The 20,654-nt window shown below is 47.7% G+C and overlaps 1 protein-coding gene across 1 annotated transcript in view; it reads right to left on the bottom strand.

Annotated features, from left to right (window-relative positions):
• LAMC2 (laminin subunit gamma 2) overlaps positions 1-20,654 on the bottom strand; it is an 81,931-nt gene that overhangs the window by 59,637 nt on the left and 1,640 nt on the right. The gene's annotated exons all lie outside the window — the stretch shown is intronic.

The raw sequence follows: 20,654 nt of genomic DNA, 5'->3' as shown, positions 1-20,654 counted from the left end.
ATAAAACCCTGACCCCGCTCCACACCATGTCGCAGCCCCCTGAGGAAGACCACGAAACGCGTTGGGGCGCGTTTGTTATCTGTTGTCTGTGGACCAGGATGGGTAAGCACTTGCTTGATATGCCAACTAGCTGATATGTGATGCTGGAAGTTGTCACTCCATGCAGCAAATGCACTATGCATTATATTTAGAGGGATTCTTTATAGAGTCTTACATGGGTAATAAAATGAACCTTATTATAGCTGCATGTAGTGACTTTTCCAGCAAACACCTGGTTAATTTCTGCACCTGTGTGCAGTAATTCCCCATTCCTGATCCACTTATAGCAGATATCTTTATCTGGAATACTTCACTCCGCAACCTGCACTACTTTTGTATTATTACTGTCCTCTGTTATTGGTGTGAGATTTTTAGTCTTTTGTATTAATAAAGATATTTGATATTTACCAAAAATTGGACATTTTTTGGAGTTTTTTCTATACTCTGATACTTTACTATGGTCATTAATTTCCCTATTGTTGCTCATATTTATAATTGATTCTAGTATTGGGACAGACCTTCAATTATTTTGATTATGAGGATGATCTTTTAATGTCCGATCTTGTCTTTTAATTTTTCCACAGGTTGGTCTCTGCGGGATGTCATCATTATCTATGGCAAAAAACGCAGGTACCTGCGGAAAAGAAGTGACATGCACATTCTTTTTGCTGCAGAAATCCTGCAGCAAAACCTTAGGGAAAAAAAACGCAGTGTGCGCACACCTTTTTTTTTTACCATAGGTTTTGCTGGGGAACGACCGCAGAAAGGTTAAACACATTTTCTGCAGCAATTCATGCAGCAAAACCACGGCAAAACTGCAGTGTGTGCACAGGGCCTAAAAGTTTTATTTTAATCTGTTTTAATACAAAATATGCCCCAAACACAATCTCTTTCTTGGCGTTGCCCAAAGCTGAGGTACACTTGGCTCGCAGCAGTAAGCGCTCCGCCACTCAGCATCTTTACTATTGTATGATGGCTGTAGCGCCCAGACAGAGGCAGACAGCCAAGGACGCTTCAGAGGTAGGGACCAGTTTCTTGTCACTTAAGTTAGAACATGCACATCATTAAAGGGCATGTCCACTATTTGGACAACCCCTACACATTCGTCTTGTTCGCCCCCGTAAAAATAAATAAGCCTATGCTCACCTCCGATGCGGTTCCAGCGATGTCTGAAGCTGCATTCCCGGGACCCATGTGACATTATGACCCGCAAGCCCCGCAACCAATCAGTGCCGACTTCTTTCATTGCGCCTTCGGACATTTAAGTAGGTAGTCAAAGCAGGGATCACATCCTGCTCAAATGTCCAATGGCGGGAAAAAGAGATGAAGAGTGCTGATTGGTCGCGGAGCTTACGTGTCATAACAATGTCACATGGGCCCCGAGAACGTGACTTCAGACATTGCTGGAACTGAAGACGCACCGGAGGTGAGTATAGACAAATGTATTTATTTTCATGGAGTGAACAAGGGGAAGGAGTAGGGTCTGTGCAAGTAGTGAACAGCCCCTTTAAAACTAAAAACTTTCTCAGTGTTGTGCTGTCACTTTGGTGGGTGTGGAAGCACTGCATCACGGGCCCATCTTACCCTGGAAGGGCTTGACTAAGTGTCTACCGGGTCTTCACTAGAACCCCTAATGGTGAGGATAGGCTGGGCTGCCGGTAGACACCAGGTACCTCTCCAGGGCAGTCCCTGGGACTGCAGCGGGTGCTGGGGGGGGGGGAGATTTCTGGAGTACAGAACACAATCGCTCGTCATGAACTAGACAAGCTGTGGCATCCCACTCATGACGCACCCATCCAGCCCAAGTGCCGCCCGTTTTGTCAGAACTAGGAGAAACCGCTGTGAAAATGCAAGATTCACAAAATGTTACGACTTATCAAAGCTTTTACACCAGAATTGTAATTGTGAAAGCTTTGATGAATTGGGCCCATTGTGTGCACATACCCTTTGACTTTCTCCCATCATTTCTCCCGATTGAACTAATCCAGCTCTCTAATATACAAGCACCGGTTCATTACAGGTAAGCCTGCTCAGGAAACGATCCATTTTCATCTGCCTGCACATGTTACAACGCATTTATTTTCCAACACCAGACAGTGAACACATCCTTAAGTGGATAATCAGAGCTGAGAACTGGTAATTTCAGATATTTAGGTGATGCGCACTCACCGTACGCTCTGCGGCCTGTCTCCGTATAATCATTTCCTGATATAAATACTTTACAACGTCTTAGAACTCTATTTCAAGGGTCTAGTAATTCTATGAGTGACTGATCCAACAAAATTCAGGTTGTAACATGATGACATTCCACGAGAATTAGATGCCAGCCAGCGAGAACATCTCATTATTATGAGGCTCGATCCCTCCTGTATAATCCCACGTGATCAGCGTCTGCGGGTCCCTTTTAGAAAGTTCTCGAGACACATGACGTAAACATCTCACCACTGTGACACTCCCGTCATTGTGCCCTAAATTCTGCTGTCAACAGATATCGGACTACAAGAACCCATCACTACAGGCGTTCTGCACCTCGGGGTGTCGTTTTCATGTTCTCATCCTACATCCTTCATTCACGGGATTGTCCAGTACTTTTATATTGGCTTCATATCCTCATCGCTATAAGATTGGTGGAGGTCCGACAACCGGCACCTCCACTGATCAGCTATTATCACCTCCGGCTGAAATACGGTATGTACGGAACGGAGCAGCACTTAATAACTATTGCCGGGCACTGCTGACAATGTGAAAGCCTTGAGCTAGCACGCACTTGGATCATGCACTTATTGTAATGCCTGCCCAGGACCACAGTCTCAGGATGGCTGTCACAGACAGACTAGAGGCTAGCCGCTCACTCAGCAGGATCTTGAGAACCTCGAAACCCTTTAACCTTTGTACAGGGATCTGGAATTACTACAGGGTCCAGGAGGTCGCTGCCTATGCAAGGCTGCAATCCAGAGAAGAGTGGTCATCAGGCAGGGTCAAATCAGGAGAAACAAAAAGGGACAAAATCAGCAGGCAAGAGAGTAGTCAGCAAATCAGGCCAAGGTCAAACCAGAAATGGCAGTGAAGTACAAAAAATAGCAGGCAGGAGAGTCGTCAGAGATCAAGTAGAGGTCAAAAACACAGGGATCAATATACAGAGCAGGGTATGAACCAGAGACAAGCGGTAATACCTTGACTATATCTGGCAGGGAGCAGCAGACCACTGAAGGTATAGGAAGGGTGTGGTGCATTCCCATAGGCTGGAAGTTGATAACTTCACTTGGAAGGCACACACCAGCAGTCATACCAAGCTTGGCGGATCGACGGAGACTGCGCTCACCAGAGCTACTTGTACTGACTCCGCCTCTATCACTGCCACCGCGCGAATACGGTGCCACTTGGTGGCCGGAGCAGAAATCACAGCCACAGACTCTGGTGGAGACATGACACTTATGGCTCTAAGCTGTTCTCCATATACCTCTCCCTGATGAATAACTCGTAGTATGACCAAAACATTGCACTTTTGGTTGTTCTGATGGAAAAAGGCTGTGAATTAAACATATTTATCAAAAATATTCTTTATATTATCATTTGCTGTAACTAATAATTCCTTTTGGCTACTTAGCAGATGTCTTCACAGACTTGATGTGTTCTCACATTATTTGCATACAGTGCAAGTGATGGGTTGTCCACTCCTCGGACTACCCCTTTCTCATTCAGAGTGTTTGCCCCCCCCCCAATATAAAGACACTAATACTCACCTCCAGTGGCGGCGCTGTTCCAGCATTGTTGGCACTCGCTCTCGTGTCTCATGTGCTGTTACGTTACGGGAGCCCCTGTGCCCAATCAGTGCCAGCATCACTCTTCCCACCTTCGGACATATAAAACATCAAGAGGAAGCGAGTGGCCAGCCTGTGCCCTGATGTTGTCTTGATGTTTGTCCAAAGGTGGGGTAAGGGGAAGACAGCGCTGATTGGGCACAGGGCTCACATGAGGTATTCCAAACCTTTTTGGGATGCAGAGTGCAACTCTTCCATGTCTCTCAACAACCTGATTGTAGGGGAACTGGCACTCCTTATTGATTTACAGTTTAGGCCAGCAGCATTGTCATATTAGTGCCTGCAGCGCTACAGGAAAATGGAAAACACTTATGGAAACTACATGCTGCAGCTAACGATGACAGGCCTGGACCCAATGTGATCAAGATACATGAGGGAGACCAAAATCCATAAACTTTTCTTTACTAAACAACTTGGTGAGAAGTATATACATTATATATCAGGTACTACACTTCAAGAATACTTCTTCATCTTGCAGAGGCAAGACCTTTACAGTAACATGTTGTGGTTCATTACTTCAATTACAAATTACAGAAGTCCAGCAAACCACTGTGGGAATATCCATCTTCATCAGTGAGGACCGCACAAGTCGAGGTGTGTCGTTACGCCCCCCCAGCTATTCTCAACTCCAGATTACTTAATGAGGACCTCCTTCACTGAGGTGCATGGATACGGCTCCGCTCTACTACTCTCAAATTCCTCTTGGGATGGGACACAAGCTCCTTGGTGTGCCACTGGATATGTGTGATGCCCTGGACCCCAGGGGTCACAGATAATTACATCAGCCACATACACCCCCCCCCCGTGAGGTCACACACATGTCACCCGAAAGGGAGACCTGATGCCTCCCCCAGGGCTAGTAGAGCACACCAGGTGGGCGGAGTCAGGCGGAAAGACACGCCCACCGGGGAGACTACTGTCCTGGGACAGGAAGTTTGGAGTTGAGTTTTGGAGTGGAGAGTGAAGTAGTAGTGGAGCAGCTGTCAGGGACCCGGGTAGGAGCCTGGGCCCCTTGGAAAACGTCAGGCAGGCTGGCAGTGGTGGCCGTCTGCAGGAGTACCGGTACAGCAACAGGCGGAACCGTACGGACCGGGCCTGGGTTGTGGCCCGCCGGTCCCGAACCGGGGAGTCAAACGTGCACCGGAGCACCAAAAGAAGGGTACTCAGACCCCGTCCTAGCTTAGAAGCCACTGAGTATAGGCGAATTGACTGATTGCTGGCCGGACCTCACGGGTTCATCCACAACCAAAGTCCCGAAAGAAGGCAAAAGCCCACCGAGACCGGGTGAGAGCCACCGCCAAGGGCCAAACACCCGACGGGCCAGCGCCTGCGGGCAACCAAGGGCTCCTCTGGCAGCTCAACGCCGGGGAGTGGGCTACCACTGCTCAGGCAGGGGGAGCCGAAACACAAACATCTAGAGGTGCACGGGAAAAGGGCCGGCTGCGGGAACCGACCAGACCCGAAGTTTGGTTTACCAGTGACTCAGTGTGAATTAATCGTGAGTACACCAGTGCCATCCGGGCACGACACACTACATATCGCGGCGCGGCGCCCTGCACCTCAACAACAGCATCAAAAACCCTCACAGTCCCCCACCGGGCCCCGGGACACACCGCCCCTACCCACGGGGGGGCTAACATCTCGGCTGCGGCCGCAACACCGATTCTGGACGAGCCCGCCATCACTTCAGCCGCAGCGGTGGTGCTTCTCCCGTGACCACGACCCGTGGGTGGCGTCACAACCCATTACACGTCTACCAATCCTCCCACACCGCCTCCCCGTTTTAAAAAGAGCGACGTGGCCCCCGGTCTGGAGGCGCTCGTGCCACCGACAACCCGAGCCCGGACCTCGAGCGGCTCGGCCCGAGCAAGCGGATGAAGCGGCCGGGCCCCTCTCAGCGCGGTACACGTATACTCTTTTTGGCGTCACGAACAGGATTCAGACAGTCCACTTACCTGTGGAAAGTGCGCCTTGGAAGTTTCCATCAGCGGCGTCCAGCCTAAAAAGTTGAAGTCCCGCCATCTTGGCGCGAAAATTTCCCGCTAGAGTCGTCTTCCCCAAGCAGTGAAGGCGCGAAAAGAGAAGCCCGCCCCCGGAGGAGGAGTGTTAAGAGAAAACCAAGGAGGAGGCGGGCGAGAAGGCTGCCTGATGTAACAGAGAAGATAAAAAGGTAGGGACTCCAGGACCCTGCATCCGTTCCGTTCCTGGACACAGACTGTGTAGCATGGCGGCTCCCGTCCAGCGTCCCGATACCCCGGAGCCCGTGCAAGGAACGGCAGCGTGGGTGAAGGCCCGGACGGAGGAGATGTGTCGCCGCCTCCAGCACCAGGTGAGCTTCCTGGTGGAGCACTGGGCGGCGGAGATGAGGGAGATAGTGGCTGCTGTGTGGGCCCATGAGAGGATGACGGTGTTGGCAGGGTGGGGAGGCGACCCACGTCCCTGTGCCCTTGAGGGGTCGGCCAGTGCTTCTGAGGGGCCCGGTCTGCTGTTGCCCGCCATACCGCCTCCTCCATTGCCCACAACAGTGGTTGCTGCTCCTCCGCCCGTATCCCCACCCCCAACATCGGTGGTGGAGTACGTCCCGAGCGCTCACGGGAAGCTACTGGAGGAGGCAGGCCTGGAACTGCAATGGAACCCGGCCGCACAGAGCCCGTTGCTGGAGTAGACCCGTTACTGGACGGCACCTGAACCGGAGGCGATGCCGAGGGCCCCGGAAGTGGCCGCACCCAGAGGTCCCCAGGCTCCAGCACCCCACCTGGCCAAGAAAGCTCCGAAGGCAAAACAAACCGCTCCAGGGTCACGGGCCTCGGCTGAGGTTCCGCGGGGAGGCAGCTGCAGGGCAGCAGAGTCCGCCACGACACAACGGCGCTCCCCTCCGAGGGTGTCGATAGTGGTTGACACTGGAGAGCGCCAGCTTGGCCAGACCCCCACCGAAGCAGACCCCGGGTATGTAAACCCACCGTACTGGGAGCGGCAGCCCAGCCAGTTGAGTCGGGAGATTGCGGCCCGTGAAAGAAAGAGAGAGGAGGTGCTAGCTCGTACCATCGAGGGGAAGGAGCACCTAAGGAGCGCCGGCTACTGGGCACGGGGCCCCACCCACCAGGGCCAGGTCCGGCGCTTCAACAAGGACAAGGGCTGGGGATTCTTGTATGACCCCGGTCTGGAGGCGGAGGTGTTCTTTTCCCGGCGGGATGTAAACAGCCATCCCCCGTTCGGACACCCGGACCGTGACCTCCTACCCGGCGACTTGGTGCACTACACCCGGCACCGAGGGGAGAGGGGCTGGTTTGCCCTAGATGTCCGGAGTGGCAGACAGCCCCCTCCTCCATCGTACAGCCCCGAAGTGGAGGTGGAAGAAGAGTTCCCCGATACAGATTAAGCTTGATTAGCTAAAAAGGACCCGTCCCCATTGGGACTTGTGTGTTGTTAAAACCCCTGTTGCGTGAGTCACTGCTCATGGACAAGGCCGTGGACTTGCCGGCCACCCAAAAACTTTTGGGCTTGTAAATATTGCCCTACCTGCCCCCTTTAACATGCCTTCCCGTTCCGTTAGCCTCCGGAGAGGCAGATTGGAGGTAGGACCCTCAGCAGAGCAGGCTGGGGTCCGGTCACCACCGGGACCGGTGACCATCCTCCGGGGAGCCCTTTAACAACTGCCGGGTGCGCTGAACTGTACCCGTTCCCACCTGGGTGATCTGGCCATGTTCCCGTTTCCGGACTGGGGAAAAGGGGTGCTGCCCTTTTCTTAGGGGCAGCATCAAGGCTAGGTTGCTTGGGTGGGGAAGGCTGAAGGACATGAACCCGTTCGCGTTTAATAAAGTTTGAAACGTTAAAGTAAAATACCTCCCGTTAAGGGAAGACCTTCAGTAACCATATGTTGTATTCATGTTATAATTGTAAGTGTTTTCCCGTTTTTCCCGTTTTACAGTTTGAAAAATAAAAATAAACCGGAGTTGGTTGGGCAGCCCGCGGACGGTCTGCATTAAACCAAGGGGGTATGTGACGCCCTGGACCCCAGGGGTCACAGGTAATTACATCAGCCACATACACACACACACACACCCCTGTGAGGTCACACACATGTCACCCAAAAGGGAAACCTGATGCCTCTCCCCCAGGGCTAGTCGAGCACACCAGGTGGGCGGAGTCAGGCGGAAAGACACGCCCACCGAGGAGACTACTGTCCTGGGGCAGGAAGTTTGGAGTTGAGTTTTGGAGTGGAGAGTGAAGTAGTAGTGGAGCAGCTGTCAGGGACCCAGGGAGGAGCCTGGGCCCCTTGGAAAACGTCAGGCAGGCAGGCGGTGGTGACCATCTGCAGGAGTACCGGCACAGCAACCGGCGGAACCGTACGGACCGGGCCTGGGTTGTGGCCCGCCGGTCCCGAATCGGGGAGTCAAACGTGTATCGGAGCACCAAAAGAAGGGTACTCAGACCCCGTCCTAGCTTAGAAGCCACTGAGTATAGGCGAATTGACTGATTGCTGGCCGGACCTCACGAGTTCATCCACAACCAAAGTCCCAAAAGAAGGCAAAAGCCCACCGAGACCGGGTGAGCGCCACCGCCAAGGGCCAAACACCCGACGGGCCAGCGCCTGCGGGCAACCGAGGGCTCCTCCGGCAGCTCAACGCCGGGGAGCGGGCTACCACTGCTCAGGCAGGGGGAGCCGAAACACAAACATCTAGAGGTGCACGGGAAAAGGGGCCACCATCAACCCCCGCAGGGGGACATAAGCAGCCGGCCGCGGGAACCGACCAGACCCGAACTTTGGTTTACCAGTGACTCAGTGTGAATTAATCATGAGTACACCAATGCCATCCGGGCACGACACACTACACCGCGGCACGGCGCCCTGCACCCCGACAACAGCATCAAAAACCCTCACAGTCCCCCACCGGGCCCCGGGACACACCACCCCTACCCACGTGGGGGCTAACATCTCGGCTGCGGCCGCAACACCGATCCCGGACGAGCCCGCCATCAGTTCAGCCACAGCGGTGGTGCTTCTCCCGTCACCACGACCCGTGGGTGGCGTCATGACCTGTTACACGACCACCATTCTCCCACCGCCTACCCCTTTAACAAAAGTGACGCTCGTGCCACCGACAACCCGAGCCCGGACCTCGAGCGGCTCGGCCCGAGCAAGCGGAGGAAGCGGCCGGGCCCCTCTCAGGGCGGTACATATGCAAGTCTCCATAGGAAAATGTGTGTCCCAACCTGACCTTCTTCTTCTTCTACGACCCTCAGGCCTGGTGTCACTTCACTTCTTATATATACACCAAATATCATTTGCAATAGATCCTTCTATCGCTTAATCCTTGCTTTTGGGCCCCTTGCCCGAGATAAGGAATCCACCTGCCACTTAGTCCTTCGTTACGTCAGAAAGCAAGCTTCTCGATGTGGTCTTTTCCTCCTTGGCAAAAAAACACTCGTTGTGGAGGTCTGTGAGCTTCAGGACCATAGGTCTCCTCACTTCTGAAAACTCATCCCTATCTTCCTAACAAACATGAAACTGCTTTTCTTGTGTCCCCATAACTGCCCCCTCCTGGGCTGCTCCCAATAGTTAATCCTATCTGAAGGTAACTAAGTGTATGTAAACCAGATAAAGCCACATTTAAAATGTCACAATGCATTATATAACCATAAGATCTTCCAGTATCGGGTGTGGGCAGCTTTTCCGCTCCTTTACAGCACAATGGAACTGAAGCTGGCTGGGATCAGAAGCTAAATGTGCGCTCCATTAATCTCAGACAGCAAAAACACAGTGTTTACAAGCTCAATAGGAAAGAACTTGTAAGCACTGTGCATATTTAACAGTACTAATAGGGGTGTCTGCCCCCCACAACATAAACAATAAAATAAAAAAAAGTATAAATAAATTAATTCCAACGTTTCTTGTTTATACAAATTTATCTTAGAAAATGGGAATAACCCTTTAAGGCTATTTGAAGACAGTGCATTTATATAAATGTTTGTTCATGGTGAGTTTACAAAATCCTGTAGTGTTACCTCCATTTAAAAAAAATTATAATATTTAGTGATACCATAGTTAAAATTCTTAGCTCTGCAACACTAAAAGTTGGAGATTTCATCAGAATTGGCCTCCTATTGAATGTCACCGGAGTCTCCGGAAACTTTCCCAACAAATGAGGCGTGTAGACGGATGATTAGGCTAATGGCACAAGAGGCTTGGGATCGGCCCATGCATTGTGCTTTGTATACAAACCGTGAAACACAGACATCTATGGTGAATGCAGCCTGTGCCCAAACACATTAGATTGCTGTCACAATGGCCAAACGCTCTTTCCTCTAAAAGCCATCTCTCCTGAGGGAAAGCCGCAGTCAGACACCTGTGCAGGACCCTTCACTCTATACAGTTTGTGAAACACACATTTTAGCGTAAGCTTACTTTTCTGACACTTGGGTGTGACCATATATCAGCTACTAAAGCATATATCCCATTATATTGCCTATATACAGTCTTGGCATTGAAATTGTTCCAGAAAATGAAGTATTTCTCTCTTGTAAACTGCTCCAGGTCTCATATTTGAAGGTTCCTTCTCACACATAATTTTAAGATCTCTCCTCAGGTGGTCAATGGGACTTAAGTCCAGACTCATTACTGCCACTTCAAAACTCTCTGGCGCTTTGTTTCCAGCCATTTCTATGGGCGTCTTGAAGTATGTTCGGGTCATTGTTCTGCTGGAAGACCCATGACCTAGGACTTAACTGCAGCTTTCTGACACTACATTGCGACCCGAAAACCTTTGGTAATCTTCAGATTTCCTGATGCCTTGCACACAGGCAGCAAAACAACACCATAACATCTTTGAACCTCCACCATATTTGACTGTAGGTACTGTGTTCTTTTCTTTGTACAACTCATTCAATTTTTGGAAAATAAATAGAATGATGTGCTTTACAAAAAAGCTCTATCTTGGTCTCATTTGTACTCAAGATGCTTTCCCAGAAGGATTTTGGTTTATGCAAACTGCAGTCTAGCTTTTTAATGTTTTGGTGTCAGCAGTGGGGTCCTCCTGGGTCTCCTGCCATAGCATTTCATTAAATTTAAATGTCAATGGATAGTTCGCCCTAACACTGATGCACCCAGAGTCTGCAAGACAGCTTGAATTTTCTTGGAACTTGATCAGGGCTGCTTATCCACCATCCGGACTATACTGTGTTGCAACCTTTCATCAGTTTTTCTCTGCTGTCCACGTCCATGGAGATTAACTACAGTGCTATGGGTTGTAAGCTTCTTGATTATGTTGCGCAATGTGGACAAATGAACATCAAGATCTATCGACATGGACTTGTAACCTTGAGATTCTTAATTTTTTTTTCAACAATTTTGGTTCTCAAGTCCTCACACAGTTCTCTTCTCCTGTTTCAGTTCTCCATGCTTATTGTGGAACACACACACACATAACACACAAATTTAGTCAACTTCTCCCCTTTTTATCTGGTTTCAGGTGTGATTTTCATAGTGCCCACACTTGTTTATTTCCACAGGTGAGTTTGAATGAGCATCTCATGCTTGAAACAAAGTTGTTTACCCCCAATTTTGGAACGGTGTCAACAATTTTGGCCATGACTTTATATATGCGATTACATATCTCGATGACTACATAAACTCTATAAATTACCATCAGCCACAATCCAGGAAACTGCAGCATCTTACTATGAGGTCTCTAATACATCTCTATATAAGGTAAAGGTAAAATGTGTCTAACATACCAATGAATCCTGAGGACTTGACTGTGCCAAATAATCTCCAAACGCCTTTTACGTGTCACTTTCATCATCCTATTTAAAAGGTTATTCTCAAGTTTGGAAGTTATTGCCTATCCCCAGGATTGGTGGATGAGTTTACAATTACTCATGGTCTGGTAGTTGGGACCGTCACCAATACTGAGAACCAGGGCTCTGAAAAGTCCCGTGTGAATAAAGTTGAGCTCGACCATGCGGAATGCTGCTCCATTACTTTTTAACGGGATCGCTGGAGATTACAGAGCGCTGAATTTGGCTGCTTTTTGGTATTCCCATAAGAATGAATGTCACGGCAGTGCTCATGATCGCTCACGCTCCATCAATACGAGGCTTATTAGACTCCCGACTCTCAGGATCTTGGATGTCCCAGAGGTCGGACACCAGCAATTAGGAACTTTTAAACTACCTCTGTTATTGGTGCCACCTTCAATGCCACAATGCCAATTTTTTCAAGGCTCAATCTAAGTGTGAACACTTGCCAACAACTTCAAAACGATTGGCAAGGGCTCACACCAATATACAATATATATTCTAAGATGTTTTTTTAGTATGACCAGATTTTTGGTGTTTGCAGCTCTTTATAGATATATTGTAGAGAGTCTGTTGTGGAATTTGGTTTCTATTTGTGATTCATGGAAAAGCGGCATAACTACCATGTTTCCCCGAAAATAATACCTACCCAGAAAATAAGTCTTAGCATGTTTTTTCAGGATTTTTGAGGATGTTCCAAATAAATGCCCTACTCCAAAAATAAGCCCCAGCTAAAGTTCATTCAGAAAGTTAATTGAAATAGTGTCCAGGCAGCCATACATGTAAAAAAGTCTAAATCAATTGTCAATAGAAGGCAAAAGAACAGTCAGACCCTTCACTAAGGAAAGCAGACACCCCCAAAAGAATCTCACTCAAAGACTCTCACACACAGATCGGGTAGTCCCGCAAGCGTCACGCCACTCCTGAGCCCAATATGTTACAGCATTGTAGCTGCTTCTCTTCACCAGCCGGAGCCAACCGCTACACAAGGTTGTGGTGGAACACGGGTGAGAGCAGCTGGAACGCCAAGGGACCTAACGGCACATAACACGCCAGCTCTAATTGTTTTTGGTCTTGTGGGGTGTTTGTGTGATTCTTTTCGGGGTCTTTTCGGGGTGTCTGCTTTTCTTTGTCTATCCACCATATACTATGGTACAGTACCATATGTAAGCAGATAAGCTAGAAATGAATAGTACTAGTATTTTGACCCCCAGACAATGAGTGCAAAAAGGTAGAGTACTAGAAAGAAATCGTGGAGAACTCTCAGGGTAAAATTCTGCAAAGAGAATATATTGGATATCCAAATGGTCTGAAAATGGTGCACAGAGTACAATAACCTGAGCCAAGAGGTTACAAGGGAAATGCTAAGAAGCGCAACCCTATGGATCAGGCCGACATTGGCAACATTTATTCCTGAGCTCAAAGGCATGATCTGGGAATCAGCTGCTGAAAGGAGAGCAGAGGCTTTGGTTTGGATAAGGTCTTGATTACCGTATATACTAGAATATATGAAGACCCGAATATAAGCAGAGGCCTCTAATTTTACCACAAAAAAACTGGGAAAACTTATTGACTCAAGTATAAGCCTAGGGTGGGAAATGCAGCAGCTGCTGGTCAATTGCAAAAATAAAAATAGATACCAATAAAATGTAATGTGTCCCATCCTTATCTCCTGCAGTAATGTGCCCCATCCTTGTCTCCTGCAGTAATGTGCCTCATCCTTGTCTCCTGCAGTAATGTGCCCCATCTTTGTCTCCTGCAGTAATGTGCCCTCTCCTTATCTCCTGCAGTAATGTGCCCTCTCCTTATCTCCTGCAGTAATGTGCCCTCTCCTTATCTCCTGCAGTAATGTGCCTCATCCTTGTCTCCTGCAGTAATGTGCCCCATCTTTGTCTCCTGCAGTAATGTGCCCCATCTTTGTCTCCTGCAGTAATGTGCCTCATCCTTGTCTCCTGCAGTAATGTGCCCCATCTTTGTCTCCTGCAGTAATGTGCCCCATCTTTGTCTCCTGCAGTAATGTGTCCCATCCTTATCTCCTGCAGTAATGTGCCCCATCTTTGTCTCCTGCAGTAATGTGCCCCATCTTTGTCTCCTGCAGTAATGTGCCCCATCTTTGTCTCCTGCAGTAATGTGCCCCATCTTTGTCTCCTGCAGTAATGTGCCCCATCCTTGTCTCCTGCAGTAATGTGCCTCATCCTTGTCTCCTGCAGTAATGTGCCTCATCTTTGTCTCCTGCAGTAATGTGCCCCATCTTTGTCTCCTGCAGTAATGTGCCCTGTCCTTGTCTCCTGCAGTAATGTGCCTCATCCTTGTCTCCTGCAGTAATGTGCCTCATCTTTGTCTCCTGCAGTAATGTGCCCCATCTTTGTCTCCTGCAGTAATGTGCCCCATCTTTGTCTCCTGCAGTAATGTGCCCTGTCCTTGTCTCCTGCAGTAATGTGCCTCATCCTTGTCTCCTGCAGTAATGTGCCTCATCTTTGTCTCCTGCAGTAATGTGCCCCATCTTTGTCTCCTGCAGTAATGTGCCCCATCTTTGTCTCCTGCAGTAATGTGCCCCATCTTTGTCTCCTGCAGTAATGTGCCCCATCTTTGTCTCCTGCAGTAATCTCCTCATCTTTGTGCCCTGTATTAATTTTTCTTCATCCTTGTTCCCTGTAGTAATGTGCCGATCCTTTAGTAATGTCCTTATACTGGTCTTGTCCCCTATTATGCCATTGTTCACATACACACACAAAAATTTCTTCTCAACTGTCCTCCGTTCCCTCGGTGTCCTGTTAATTGCTTCTTACAGACCGCAGGTAAATAGACCCCTCGATGATCTTGGCCGGTACATGGGGCTGCCGCTAGCGCTTTTTTTTTACTTCAGTTTAATGATTTGCGGCACCACAAATCATTGAAATGAAGTAAAGTGTTGACGGCAGCGGCAGCCCTGTGTACCGGCCAAGATCATCCATGGGTCTACGTGCCTGCGGTCCGAGTGTGTAATACCCCTTGGCTAGAGACCTGGATCACGGCAGAGGGGTAGCAGCGATCAGCGCGCACAGTAACTAACCTGACTCGCTATCGATCCTATTGCTTTCTGGTGGCCGGCGCCGTTTGCGATCGCACAGGTCACACATAGCTAAAAGCGGCCATGAGTGAGACCCTCACGTGAGTAGAAGCTGAGGGGGATTTTTCAGCATAAAAAACGTGCTGAAAACGTCAGCTTATGCTCGAGTACATACGGTATATTTCAGTAAATGTTGATTTTGTTTGTTCAACAATAAATGTAGATTGTTTTTAATGGAAAAATAAGACATCTCCCAAAAATAAGCCCTAACGCACCTTTTGAAGCAAAAGTTAATATAAGACCCTTTCTTATTCTCAGGGAAAAACAGTATGTGGTACAATGGAGCAAACCAAAAACTCCACTGTAGTGTTTGATAACTGGTGCTGCAGTTCTCCAGATTTTACAAAATCACCCCCCGCATCTCTGCTGAATGTCACAATGTTGTCAGTATAACCCCCAGCATCTCTGCTGAATGTCACAATGTTGTCAGTATAACCCCCAGCATCTCTGCTGAATGTCACAATGTTGTCAGTATAACCCCCAGCATCTCTGCTGAATGTCACAATGTTGTCAGTATAACCCCCCGCATCTCTGCTGAATGTCACAATGTTGTCAGTATAACCCCCAGCATCTCTGCTGAATGTCACAATGTTGTCAGTATAACCCCCAGCATCTCTGCTGAATGTCACAATGTTGTCAGTATAACCCCCAGCATCTCTGCTGAATGTCACAATGTTGTCAATATAACCCCCCGCATCTCTGCTGAATGTCACAATGTTGTCAGTATAACCCCCAGCATCTCTGCTGAATGTCACAATGTTGTCAATATCACCCCCAGCATCTCTGCTGAATGTCACAATGTTGTCAGTATAACCCCCAGCATCTCTGCTGAATGTCACAATGTTGTCAGTATAACCCCCAGCATCTCTGCTGAATGTCACAATGTTGTCAGTATAACCCCCAGCATCTCTGCTGAATGTCACAATGTTGTCAGTATAACCCCCAGCATCTCTGCTGAATGTCACAATGTTGTCAGTATAACCCCCAGCATCTCTGCTGAATGTCACAATGTTGTCAGTATAACCCCCAGCATCTCTGCTGAATGTCACAATGTTGTCAGTATAACCCCCAGCATCTCTGCTGAATGTCACAATGTTGTCAATATCACCCCCAGCATCTCTGCTGAATGTCACAATGTTGTCAGTATAACCGCCCGCATCTCTGCTGAATGTCACAATGTTGTCAATATAACCCCCAGCATCTCTGCTGAATGTCACAATGTTGTCAGTATAACCCCCAGCATCTCTGCTGAATGTCACAATGTTGTCAGTATAACCCCCAGCATCTCTGCTGAATGTCACAATGTTGTCAATATAACCCCCAGCATCTCTGCTGAATGTCACAATGTTGTCAGTATAACCCCCAGCATCTCTGCTGAATGTCACAATGTTGTCAGTATAACCCCCAGCGTCTCTGCTGAATGTCACAATGTTGTCAATATAACCCCCAGCATCTCTGCTGAATGTCACAATGTTGTCAGTATAACCCCCCGCATCTCTGCTGAATGTCACAATGTTGTCAGTATAACCCCCAGCATCTCTGCTGAATGTCACAATGTTGTCAGTATAACCCCCAGCATCTCTGCTGAATGTCACAATGTTGTCAGTATAACCCCCAGCATCTCTGCTGAATGTCACAATGTTGTCAGTATAACCCCCCGCATCTCTGCTGAATGTCACAATGTTGTCAGTATAACCCCCAGCATCTCTGCTGAATGTCACAATGTTGTCAGTATAACCCCCAGCATCTCTGCTGAATGTCACAATGTTGTCAGTATAACCCCCAGCATCTCTGCTGAATGTCACAATGTTGTCAATATAACCCCCCGCATCTCTGCTGAATGTCAAAATGTTGTCAGTATAACCCCCAGCATCTCTGCTGAATGTCACAATGTTGTCAGTATAACCCCCAGCATCTCTGCTGAATGTCACAATGTTGTCAATATCACCCCCAGCATCTCTGCTGAATGTCACAATGTTGTCAGTATAACCCCCAGCATCTTTGCTGAATGTCACAATGTTGTCAATATAACCCCCAGCATCTCTGCTGAATGTCACAATGTTGTCAGTATAACCCCCAGCATCTCTGCTGAATGTCACAATGTTGTCAGTATAACCCCCAGCGTCTCTGCTGAATGTCACAATGTTGTCAATATCACCCCCAGCATCTCTGCTGAATGTCACAATGTTGTCAGTATAACCCCCAGCATCTCTGCTGAATGTCACAATGTTGTCAGTATAACCCCCAGCATCTCTGCTGAATGTCACAATGTTGTCAATATCACCCCCAGCATCTCTGCTGAATGTCACAATGTTGTCAATATCACCCCCAGCATCTCTGCTGAATGTCACAATGTTGTCAATATAACCCCCAGCATCTCTGCTGAATGTCACAATGTTGTCAATATAACCCCCAGCATCTCTGCTGAATGTCACAATGTTGTCAATATAACCCCCCGCATCTCTGCTGAATGTCACAATGTTGTCAATATCACCCCCAGCATCTCTGCTGAATGTCACAATGTTGTCAATATAACCCCCCGCATCTCTGCTGAATGTCACAATGTTGTCAATATAACCCCCCGCATCTCTGCTGAATGTCACAATGTTGTCAATATAACCCCCAGCATCTCTGCTGAATGTCACAATGTTGTCAGTATAACCCCCAGCATCTCTGCTGAATGTCACAATGTTGTCAGTATAACCCCCCGCATCTCTGCTGAATGTCACAATGTTGTCAATATAACCCCCCGCATCTCTGCTGAATGTCACAATGTTGTCAATATAACCCCCAGCATCTCTGCTGAATGTCACAATGTTGTCAATATAACCCCCAGCATCTCTGTTGAATGTCACAATGTTGTCAATATAACCCCCCGCATCTCTGCTGAATGTCACAATGTTGTCAATATAACCCCCCGCATCTCTGCTGAATGTCACAATGTTGTCAATATAACCCCCAGCATCTCTGCTGAATGTCACAATGTTGTCAGTATAACCCCCAGCATCTCTGCTGAATGTCACAATGTTGTCAATATAACCCCCAGCATCTCTGCTGAATGTCACAATGTTGTCAGTATAACCCCCCGCATCTCTGCTGAATGTCACAATGTTGTCAGTATAACCCCCAGCATCTCTGCTGAATGTCAAAATGTTGTCAATATCACCCCCAGCATCTCTGCTGAATGTCACAATGTTGTCAATATAACCCCCAGCATCTCTGCTGAATGTCACAATGTTGTCAGTATAACCCCCAGCATCTCTGCTGAATGTCACAATGTTGTCAGTATAACCCCCAGCATCTCTGCTGAATGTCACAATGTTGTCAATATAACCCCCCGCATCTCTGCTGAATGTCACAATGTTGTCAGTATAACCCCCAGCATCTCTGCTGAATGTCACAATGTTGTCAATATCACCCCCAGCATCTCTGCTGAATGTCACAATGTTGTCAATATCACCCCCAGCATCTCTGCTGAATGTCATAATGTTGTCAATATAACCCCCCGCATCTCTGCTGAATGTCACAATGTTGTCAATATAACCCCCAGCAGCTCTGCTGAATGTCACAATGTTGTCAGTATAACCCCCAGCATCTCTGCTGAATGTCACAATGTTGTCAATATCACCCCCAGCATCTCTGCTGAATGTCACAATGTTGTCAATATAACCCCCAGCATCTCTGCTGAATGTCACAATGTTGTCAATATCACCCCCAGCATCTCTGCTGAATGTCACAATGTTGTCAATATAACCCCCAGCATCTTTGCTGAATGTCACAATGTTGTCAATATAACCCCCAGCATCTCTGCTGAATGTCACAATGTTGTCAATATAACCCCCCGCATCTCTGCTGAATGTCACAATGTTGTCAATATAACCCCCAGCATCTCTGCTGAATGTCACAATGTTGTCAATATAACCCCCCGCATCTCTGCTGAATGTCACAATGTTGTCAATATAACCCCCAGCATCTCTGCTGAATGTCACAATGTTGTCAATATAACCCCCCGCATCTCTGCTGAATGTCACAATGTTGTCAATATAACCCCCAGCATCTCTGCTGAATGTCACAATGTTGTCAATATAACCCCCCGCATCTCTGCTGAATGTCACAATGTTGTCAATATCACCCCCAGCATCTCTGCTGAATGTCACAATGTTGTCAATATAACCCCCAGCATCTCTGCTGAATGTCACAATGTTGTCAGTATAACCCCCAGCATCTCTGCTGAATGTCACAATGTTGTCAATATCACCCCCAGCATCTCTGCTGAATGTCACAATGTTGTCAATATCACCCCCAGCATCTCTGCTGAATGTCACAATGTTGTCAATATAACCCCCAGCATCTCTGCTGAATGTCACAATGTTGTCAGTATAACCCCCAGCGTCTCTGCTGAATGTCACAATGTTGTCAATATCACCCCCAGCATCTCTGCTGAATGTCACAATGTTGTCAATATCACCCCCCGCATCTCTGCTGAATGTCACAATGTTGTCAATATAACCCCCCGCATCTCTGCTGAATGTCACAATGTTGTCAGTATAACCCCCAGCATCTCTGCTGAATGTCACAATGTTGTCAATATAACCCCCCGCATCTCTGCTGACGGCACATGCTGGGAGATGTAGTTGTACAACAGTCGGAGAGCCACAGGGCACGCGCTATTACAGGCCCGTATTATGCTCACATAGGAGTTGACCCCTAGATTGTCTGAGACCCTGTATAAGACATTTGCCGCTCTATACAGTTGCTTGAATCATCACAATATTAGATGTATCCCCATTTCATAAATTCAGACAAGTTGAGTGACAGTAACGGAGTAAATTCGTTATTCGCAAAATTGAGAGAGAAGAAATAACTAGAATTTAGAAACAGAGCTGCTCATGATTAATTAAAAGGTATTTTCTCCCCAATGGAAACAGCGCCACACTTCTGCCGAGGCTGTTTCTGGTATTGCAGCTCAATCCTGGTCACTTAAGAGCTGTAATACCATAGTGCTGGACCTTTTTCTGGGGTATAAAAAAAAAAAATATATGACAAGACCGCCGTTATGAGAAAATATTAAAATAAAACTAGTTTACTTATCAAAGTCATACAATCATATGAAAACGTTTGTGCACCCCTATTAATGTTAACCTTTTTTCTTTATAACAATTTGGGTTTTTGCTATTTCAGTTTCATATATCTAATAAATGATGGACTGAGTAATATTTCTGGATTGAAATGAGGTTTATTGTACTAACAGAAAATGTGCAATCCGCATTTAAACAAAATGTGACAGGTGCATAAGTATGGGCACCTCAACATTAAAGTGACATTAATATTTTGTAGATCCTCCTTTTGCAGAAATCCCAGCCTCTAGTGGCTTCCTGTAGCTGTTAATGAGTTCCTGGATCCTGGATGAAGGTAGATTTGACCATTCGTGTTTACAAAACAATTCCAGTTCAGTTAAGTTTGATGGTCGCCGAGCATTGACTGCCGCTTCTAATCATCCCACAGATGTTCAATGATATTCAGGTCTGGGGACTGGGATGGCCATTCCAGAACATTGTAATTGTTCCTCTGCATGAATGCCTGAGTAGATTTGGAGCGGTGTTTTGGATCATTGTCTTGCTGAAATATCCATCCCCTGCGTAACTTCAACTTCATCACTGATTCTTGCACATTATTGTCAAGAATCTGCTGATACTGAGTTGAATCCATGTGACCCTCAACTTTAACAAGATTCCCGGTGCCGGCATTGGCCACACAGCCCCAAAGCATGATGGAACCTCCACCAAATTTTACTGTGGGTAGCAAGTGCTTTTCTTGGAATGCCGTGTTTTTTTGCCTCCATGCATAACGCCTTTTTGTATGACCAAACAACTCAATCTTTGTTTCAT

Source organism: Anomaloglossus baeobatrachus, chromosome 8, assembly GCF_048569485.1.
Source record: "Anomaloglossus baeobatrachus isolate aAnoBae1 chromosome 8, aAnoBae1.hap1, whole genome shotgun sequence".
In the NCBI taxonomy this organism is placed as follows: Eukaryota; Metazoa; Chordata; class Amphibia; order Anura; family Aromobatidae; genus Anomaloglossus; species Anomaloglossus baeobatrachus.
Note: the sequence above shows the minus strand (reverse complement) of the source record. Positions and strands in the feature narration are given on the sequence as shown.